The sequence below is a fragment of the Osmerus mordax genome, chromosome 5 (genome assembly GCF_038355195.1).
Source record: "Osmerus mordax isolate fOsmMor3 chromosome 5, fOsmMor3.pri, whole genome shotgun sequence".
Lineage (NCBI taxonomy): Eukaryota > Metazoa > Chordata > Actinopteri > Osmeriformes > Osmeridae > Osmerus > Osmerus mordax.
Window position 1 is genome coordinate 13,301,177 of NC_090054.1, and position 8,867 is coordinate 13,310,043.

Sequence of the window (8,867 nt, forward strand, 5' to 3'; positions counted from 1 at the left end):
GAATGACATGTTCATGCTCTGAACCCAAAGCACTCCTCACTCACACACACACACACACACACACACACACACACACACACACACACACACACACACACACACACACACACACACACACACACACACACACACACACACACACACACACACACACACACACACAACACCAATCGGAGAGTCACACTCTTTTTCCTCAGACAATCCTTCACTGTTTCTTCAACTCTCTTAATTGGCTTCACCCAGACCCAACCCACAGACCCTTGTCAGAAACAATTAAAAACTCCATTCATATCCCTGTAGCTTACCCATTGGCTCCATAAGAGTGATCCTACTAACATCGACCCACATCATCTGTGTGTGATTTACAGTTCAGGCTGTTTTCAATATTTGTTTAAATGTGGCCCAACATAAAAGACCCACGGGACAAACAGCCAAATGGCTTTTTGATCATATAAATAATCAAAAGTTTGGGTTTGGCCGAGGTCGCTTTTTAAATAAATATCTGATTCACAAAATATTAGCTTTCCGAGAGGGCTGTATATTGTGCCTCAGGCTTAAATTGAGTTAGAAAACACTAGCATTATCACTGAATCAAAGGCGTATGATTTCAAAGGGATCTTGACAGCAGCAGAGACCACACTCAGCAAGTAAATAATCCTTCTGAAAGTCACGTGGAATGGGCCAAGGCCCAGAATGATTACATTCAAACTTTATTATAATGGGCCACACCCCAATGTGGAATGGTCTCACTCATACAGGTGTTTATTTTTGACATAGCAGTCATTTATAGAAAACACTATGAACCTGTTTGAACAAGTCCAAGACAAGCTACGAATGAGGACGCGTAAAACATGAAACTAGACTTTTATTACATCCCATTGGCTTTTGATTTGTTGCCTTGTTGTCTGGATGCAATGACGCATCATGAATCTAAAAGCGGGCGGTGGCATCATCCAAATCGTATATATGTTAGATGGTGTCCTCAGAAATATGGTGGGGATGGATGTCAGGCAGCGATGATGTCACGCTGCTTGGTGGAGAGGAAGGCGATCTTGTCACGAAGCCGTGATGGATTGAGACGTTGGTGTTGTGTTCATGCGAGAGGACAATCCATCCACTCACACAAATGTAAATATCGCCTTCACGTCTGAGGGAGATGAAAGCTTGTTTACCTTCTATGGTAATGTAAATCAACCATCAGCATCAATGAGCTAGTTGATTGGTCTAAAACTCAGGGCACTCTCATCCTATGGAGATCAACATGCGAGGTATTATAGATAAGAGACAAATGGGTCAGTATAAATGGTGGTCACAAATGTATAACAATGTTTGATGTATAAAGACAGCAAGTTTAAATATATGAAGATAGGATGATATAAATACATAAATGGATATTGTTTGAAATTACGTCATACATTGTATCAGTCCCACCACTGAGAAGGTAAGAGGCTTGATAGAACTAAGGTGAAATGGAAAGACCCAATGATGTCAGTAATACTGGGCAAGGTCATATCTGTGTGTGTGTGTGTTTGGGGAAGGGGAGGGGTGTAGGTGTCTCTCCTGGAATGTGGTGTCAGTTGAGGGTCTTTACCCAGTAGTAAGAGGACGCTGTCCTACCAATGAATGATTACCCCATCAAGGTATTCACACTGCCACACAACCATTGGCACACACAACCACGCATGCAGACACACACACACATACGGTGACCCGAACAACCCGATAAACGATATCCTTTGATACCTCCTATCATCACAGTTTGATCCAATTATTGTCGCCCTGTACTTTAAGAGTATTAAGCTAAGACCAGTGACTGGTGAGTGTATGTGTGTGAGAGGACTTGTGTCTGCTAGTTTGAGCGTCTGCCTCTGTGTGGTGTGGATCTCTGCGTGTGAATATATGAGGTGTGTGTGGGGATGAGCCTTGCGTGCCAGCGGACAGAGCAGGTGCAGCTGTCTCCTGAGCCTCGTGTCCCAGTATGTGGAGAACACCTTCCCCCTTGTCAGCTCAGCTTTCCCCACCTCTCCTCTCTCCGTTGATATAAATAAAAACAGACAACTCTCCGGGCGTTACACAGCAGCAGGGGGCCTGCAGAGCAGAGGGGGAGGAGCCAGAGACATTGGGGAAGGGGGGCGGGGGGGGGGGGCGGCTAAAGAAGATCCGGTGCCGAGTCAAGTGGAGGTGGAGAAAACCGGCCACCGGCCTGAAGCTTGTTCATGTGTTTGTTCCAGCCCAGTAAGCTAATGACGGTATTAATGAGCCGCTCCAGTCTCTCTGCACTGTAAATGAAAGAAGTGCCTCCCTGAAACTACTGTAAAGTCACATAGACATCAGGGTCCTGCTGTCTCTTGCTGACTACTTTAGACTCCATGGTTGGACAGCATCAGGTTGAGTTTGGGGCCCCTCCTAATGAGTCCTGTAGAAGATAAATCCACCTTTCTCCCAGGATAAGGATTACCATCTCGAACCCTCGGACCGGAGGAGATCCTTCATTGGTGTCACCAGTCCTCCCTCGCTCCTCTTTACTGTCCCTTCCCTCCATTCCTCAAGCCTCCCCCCCTCCACCTTCCAAATAATAGATGACATTGCTCCTCAGCCCTTCCTGTCCATGAATCATGGACCAGCACCAGAGGTGGACTCTGGGGGGGGGCGAGAGCAAAGGCATGAAAGTGAGGGGAAACTCCAGATATTAGGTTACTGTACTCCCACTGCAGACATGAGGTAGTGAGTGTGAGAAGAGGGCCTGCATCCTTGCCATACCTGCGGGGGGGGAAGGGACGGGTCGGTTCAAGGCCTGCGAGGTTGGAACCAAAACTGTGAGAGTCGCTGTCGACGTGTGGTCGCAAATGGATGGGGGGGGGGGGGGGGGGGGACTTGATCGTGAACACGTCTGTCAGATACAGAATGTGGTTTAATTTACATGACACCACTCACAAAGGAACTAACAACTGCTCATCAGTATTTGAATATGTCCAACTGCTACTTGGCCCAGGTCTGGCCCCTCTGCAAAGATGCTGTAGCGGGCTGGGCAGTGGTGACACATGCTAATGGAAATGCAACTGTGTGGAAGGCATGCTAAAGCTAGCTCAGCTCTTAGTCATCCACTAACATCTCAACTCCCTCCTTCATCCCAGTAAATCAGACTGGTCCTGTCTATATACACCCCAGCCAGGGGCACACTTGTCAGAGAGAAGAGTATCTGTTAGTGTATGTGTGCACATATGTGTGTGTGTGTGTGCGAGAGAGAGAGAGAGAGAAAGAGATGGAGAGAGAGGGAGAGAGAGCACTCTGAACAACAATCCTTCACACGTCGTGACAGAACCAAGCCAAATCCCTCACAGGGGCTGACACAGAGATCCATCTTTTCCCAACCCCAGGGCACTTCCTGTAATATCCTATAAAATGATACAAAGACATGTTGGGGTGAAGCTGTTCCACTTTAGAGACATGTGTCCTCTGTTGACGCACGATAAATAAGGGTTTTCCTCAAAACAAAATGATACTGTGCCAATGCTGACTTATAAATGCATTACTGATAGAACTTTGGTTGTAACAGCATTTTGAAACTTATCCCAACCCCCCGCCCCCCCACACCCCCCCCCACCCCCCCCACACATCCCCCCCGCCAGCCCGATTTCAAGAGGTCAGTTTCCGACAGTACTTCACAGAAGGACAGCCCTAAGGCATAATATACAGTACATGTGATAAAACATGCAAGTCCGCTTTCATTTTGAATGGCTCCAATCCAGCTCTATGCTGACTTATTTATCCACCGTGGATTGCTCATGCTTTACACGTTCCCGTCAAACTTCAAATGGACAGAAACCTTCTGATGCATCGCGATTCCCCATAACTCAAGTCTCAGTTAATGAGTGCAGAGTTGCCGTATTTCTCTCAACCCCGCTATTTATTACCTCGAGAACACAGGTGGAAAAGCAGTCGATCATCCCCCCCCTGGGAAAGACCCAGAGTCTTTTCATCAGTGAGGTGTGTGGAGTTGCATCACTTGATTGAAGCGGGGGGGGGGAGGTCATTCACCCTACCACCACCAAGGATGGCACAGTTTGCGGGAACTCATTTACGAGGAATGATTTTACGTTTAGGTAAAAGTGTGATTCTGGTTTTGTAAAGTGTTAGTAAGTGTAGTTGAATTTGAATACTGAGTGTATGCTATTATAATACTAAATTAGAGTTAGGTGATGGTCAGTGTGAAGATGTATTAATTATTTTAAGTATCCAAAAGATATGTAATGAGTATGTCAATAAATGTATGATTTCAATATACCCGTAGTTTAAAACCTAGTTGCCTCATCATTGTGACAAATATTTAAAGCCCAAACAAGCTTAAAACAACATAATTCAGTGGAAATCTGGTTGATTTAGAGTGAAAAAGAGATTTGTGATAGTTGGCAACCTGCGTGACCTTTTGTGTTTGTGATGCAACTTCATGTGACATTCTTTGGCTGGATTACATTCTCCAGTCTAGATTGAATTGCTGGAACATGATGGTTAAGCTCATTACTATCTGGGACAGCGAGATGGAATAAAACCATCTAAAACTAGTCGGCTTGGCTGTGCTTGTCCTTTATAAAGGAACAAATAAAAATGGGGCCTGATTAAATTAGCATGCTTGCCAAAAAGTACAGATTCATCAAGAGGATTAAAAAAAAACGTTTTAGGATTGAAAGGTCAAAAAGTGAATTTGTATGAATACAAAACCAAACCAGTACACAACACCGACGGTGCCACTTGTTAACACTGAGGTAATTCCTTCCCATGCACTCTTAAACATGGAGGGCAGGTTGGAGTAACACTGCTGAAAATGCCCGTGACTCCAACCTCTTAATCGGTGGGTTTTCCGTCACACCACCAAACTCTGTATACCACTGAGAAGAGCAGCCATGACACTGTGTCAGGGCCACTAAGTGGATGTCTCCTTCTTCCTCACAAGCAAGCCTGAGACGTCTGCTTGAAGAGGTGAGCTCTCGCTGCGGCAAATGAGGCGTGGAGTTGAGATGAGAAGAAGCTGATGGCACCCCTTTGTTCACCGGGGACATATGCAACACAGACAAACAGCGCCATGTCAACTTGTCTGTTCAAGACTTTCAAGGTTCAAATGTGGAAGAGCTGCATCAGCATTACCCCCCCCCCCCCCCACACACACACCTACACATAAACACCCATTAAGTTCTTTCAGTTTGTGTGACCTATCCAGAGTAAGTGCACAGTATTTTTCTGACAGGAAGAGCTTCTGGTGCACTCGGTGTCAGGACTCTTGTCTCGCGTGACACGTTTATAGCTAATAAACCCCAGAGTATGTCCTCTCATAAATATACAGGTCCTGTTGAAACTGTCCCTCAGGCTTCACATCAAGAAACACACCTGCTGCCCTTACTAACTCACCAATTAGTTGAAGTAATTCATTATTTTAAAACATTAGAGCGTCATCCAAGTGAATTAATGAGATTGCGAAACGAATGCCTTGGTCTTCCTTGTCACAATGACATGCTTAGCAGGAACAGCCAAATAAATACGGTCCTTGACCTGCGTAATTACATTTTACACGTAATAAACGTAAACTCCTGGAAACTGTTTACCACTGAGGGAACATGGTGCTAAGACACGTGGTTTACGAGGAAAAGCTGTTTTTGTAAACCACTTTAATGCTTGACTTGGGGGGAGGTCAGATGGCTGAGCGGTTAAGGAGTCGGGCTATTAATCAGAAGGTTGCCGGTTCGATTCCCGACAGTGAAAAATGACGTGTCCTTGGGCAAGGCACTTCACCCTACTTGCCTCGGGGAGAATGTCCCTGTACTTACTGTAAGTCGCTCTGGATAAGAGCGTCTGCTAAATGACTAAATGTAAATGTTATGTTAAATTAAAGCTAAATTAGCGATGAATCCTTTAACCTTCTCGAATGATATATATCAACTAAATTGATAGTTTCTTATTTGCAACCTTTGCAAATTCATAATTTTGGGAGGATGATTGTTAACAGCCGTCTTATGCACATGTCTTTTATTTGAGAAAGAAAAATATAGGAAAGTACTGTGAGTGGGAGAAAAAAAGAGAGGATGGAAAGACAGACTTAGAGACAGAAGGAAATATCTGAGAGTGGAAGAAATTGACCCCCCAAAAAGCTGCCATTGTTGATGATGGATTCTCCCCTAATCGAAACAGTTTGCCCAGTCGCCCAGCTGGGCTTCATGTGCTTTTGATTACTCCACGCCATTTAGTTCCACGAAATTACATGCTGCCTAATGGCCTTTTAATGGTTATAGGTTTCTCTGCTCTTTAATGAGCTGCACCAGTTGGTTGCTAATGCCCTATGGAAAATTGGCAACGGTTCAATGTGGTTAGATATAGTTTACACACTTTATTGTGTGAAATCCCAAACAAGTTATTTGAGCCTTTTAGTAGAAAGGGGAAATTCTCTAGTCTGGGTTTTCTCTCTTCTTCTCGTTTTGCATAGTTGCTATCCAGCCTGGTAGTCAGGAAACACTGCCATTAAGTTCATAATTGCTCTCTCTTGTGCACCTCTTATCCTCCCTCTATGTGCAAACATGCAAAGCCAGTGCTTGCCCCTCCCACACTCACTTACCATAACTCCTACCTTATTTTCAGGGTGCTATTTTATGGCAACACAAATGTGATTTAACAAGAGGGCTAGAGAACCTCATGAGTCTATTTAGGTGGTGTGGAGAAGGTGAGAGGGAGTTCAAACTCCCTCTCACTGACCTTAACCATCGTCAAAGCACTTATAGGGCATTGGAGGACCCTGTTTGTGTGTATGTGTGTGTGCGTGTCTGTTTGTGTTTGTGTGTTTGTGACTTAATGGGGACGTTAACAGCTGTTTTCTGATGAGTGCCTGTTTACTGGACCTAATTAAGTAGAAAATGACCACATATCTCCCCTACTGAACTAGGACCCTAAACAGATGGCCCAGGGACCCAAGACGCAGGCCAACACCTTGCCTGCAGTGGACGAGTGCTCCACACTGAGTCAAAACAAGGGACTCTGAAGAGCACCACTGTCAACAGTGTCCCAGTGTACTTTCATTATTACCTTAGAGGTTCCCCTCTACTTTTTAAACTGTAGTGATTTATGGCCGACCCTCGCTTCATCTGAATATTCCAACTGTGCTAACAGCAACGGAGTGTCTGTTGTTTGATTGATACTCGAAACGTCTCCAGACGTTGTTCAGGTCATACCTTTGCCACAGAATCAATTATCTCGACCAAAATTCATCAAGGCAACTGTCTAGTTCATGTCAGTATTTTTCCTTTGCTCCTTCTCACCTCTTTAGAGTAAATATATTTTGCGGTCCTCTCCGTGAAAGATGACAGCTCCTTGGAAAAGGACCACATTCATGCCTGGAGGTGAAACTCCGGGATGGGTCCTGTCATCTGTTTTGTTTTCTCTTCCTTATCTCTCTAAGGCCTGACAGAACCTTACCTGAGGGCAGGAGCAGGCACCCCTTCTCTGGTGAGTGGCTGGAGAGACGACTCACTGCAGAGTTATGTAGAGGGGGCGATGCCTAACCACAAGCACCATCATGTTTCACTACAGGCTGAACAGCTACAATGAGAGAGGAGACGTGGAGTGGAAGAATGACGATCAAGAAAGAGAATGTGAAGTGAAAAGAGATTACATCCAAGATCCCGATAGAAAGAAGTTCATGTGAATATATATGGTACATACTTTACATACAAGTTGTTCACAAGGGCTACAGTGGCAATCTGAATGCACACAGTCATTCATCCACGTATACCATGCTGCCATAGACAACATCTTAAATCACATTTGGGTCTGTTGACATGTGATGTGCTTTTTGGATTCATGGCCCTGGTTAGAAGGGTGTGCAGACAGTGCAGCTATAATTGGTAGCAGAGATTCCCGAGTACTGTATGTCCATGGTGTGTTGTTTAGAATGTCCTTGGTTCACTTAGCGCAGGCCAAAGAAATATTGCAAAGATACCTTGTTGTGACAGAGAGCTACTGTGTGGAGAGAGAGAGAGAGAGAGAGAGAGAGAGAGAGAGAGAGAGAGAGATAGAGATAGAGAGAGATAGAGATAGAGAACTACTCTAGAGGGCAGTAAGAGACCACAGAGGACCGACATTGTGTATACAACAATCCAAAACATTTATTAAACTATCATTATTTGACTTATCATTGTAAAATAATAGACTGTTAAGCAGGAACAAAAAGTGTTATAATAAGAGACGTTTCTACAATAACAGAAATGAGATTCACATAACAAAAGGTTTGTGTTTTTCAGACCAGAGCAACAGATGATAAGGCTTTAATCCATAACTCAGAACATTATTTCAATGTCTTTTGTGTTTTGAAAAAGTAATTTAAAAAAAAGAAACAATTTCTCAAACAGAGCCTCAATCTTATATTAAAACCTCACAGGGTGAAGTGGAGTGTATTATCATTGCACCAAAGCAACCCAACAGATGTGAAAAAGAGGCAACCAAGAAACCTGACCCTTGTGTTGGTGAGCCAAGGGACGGGTGAAGGGATTAAGATAGGAATGAGAAGGCCTTTGAGCATTGTGTACCCACACAAACAGCCTGAGCAGAGAGGCCCTACCGGACGCCTGTTATCTTTTTACATTATGTTCCTGTAGCGTGTGTACGCTATAAATCACCGTTTGTAACAAGACTCAGAATGGGATGGCGGGCCATTCAATGCCCCGCTTGTCCCTTCTGTTAGACAGAGGATCTGAGGCAGCGAGGTAAACCTTGTTGAATTAAACACAATGCATAACTAGACTTGATCGTCACCTTTTCCATTATATTCATCTATCCATATTTGAGGGTATGTACAACAGCTTATCCAATGACTTTTTTATATAAATTGT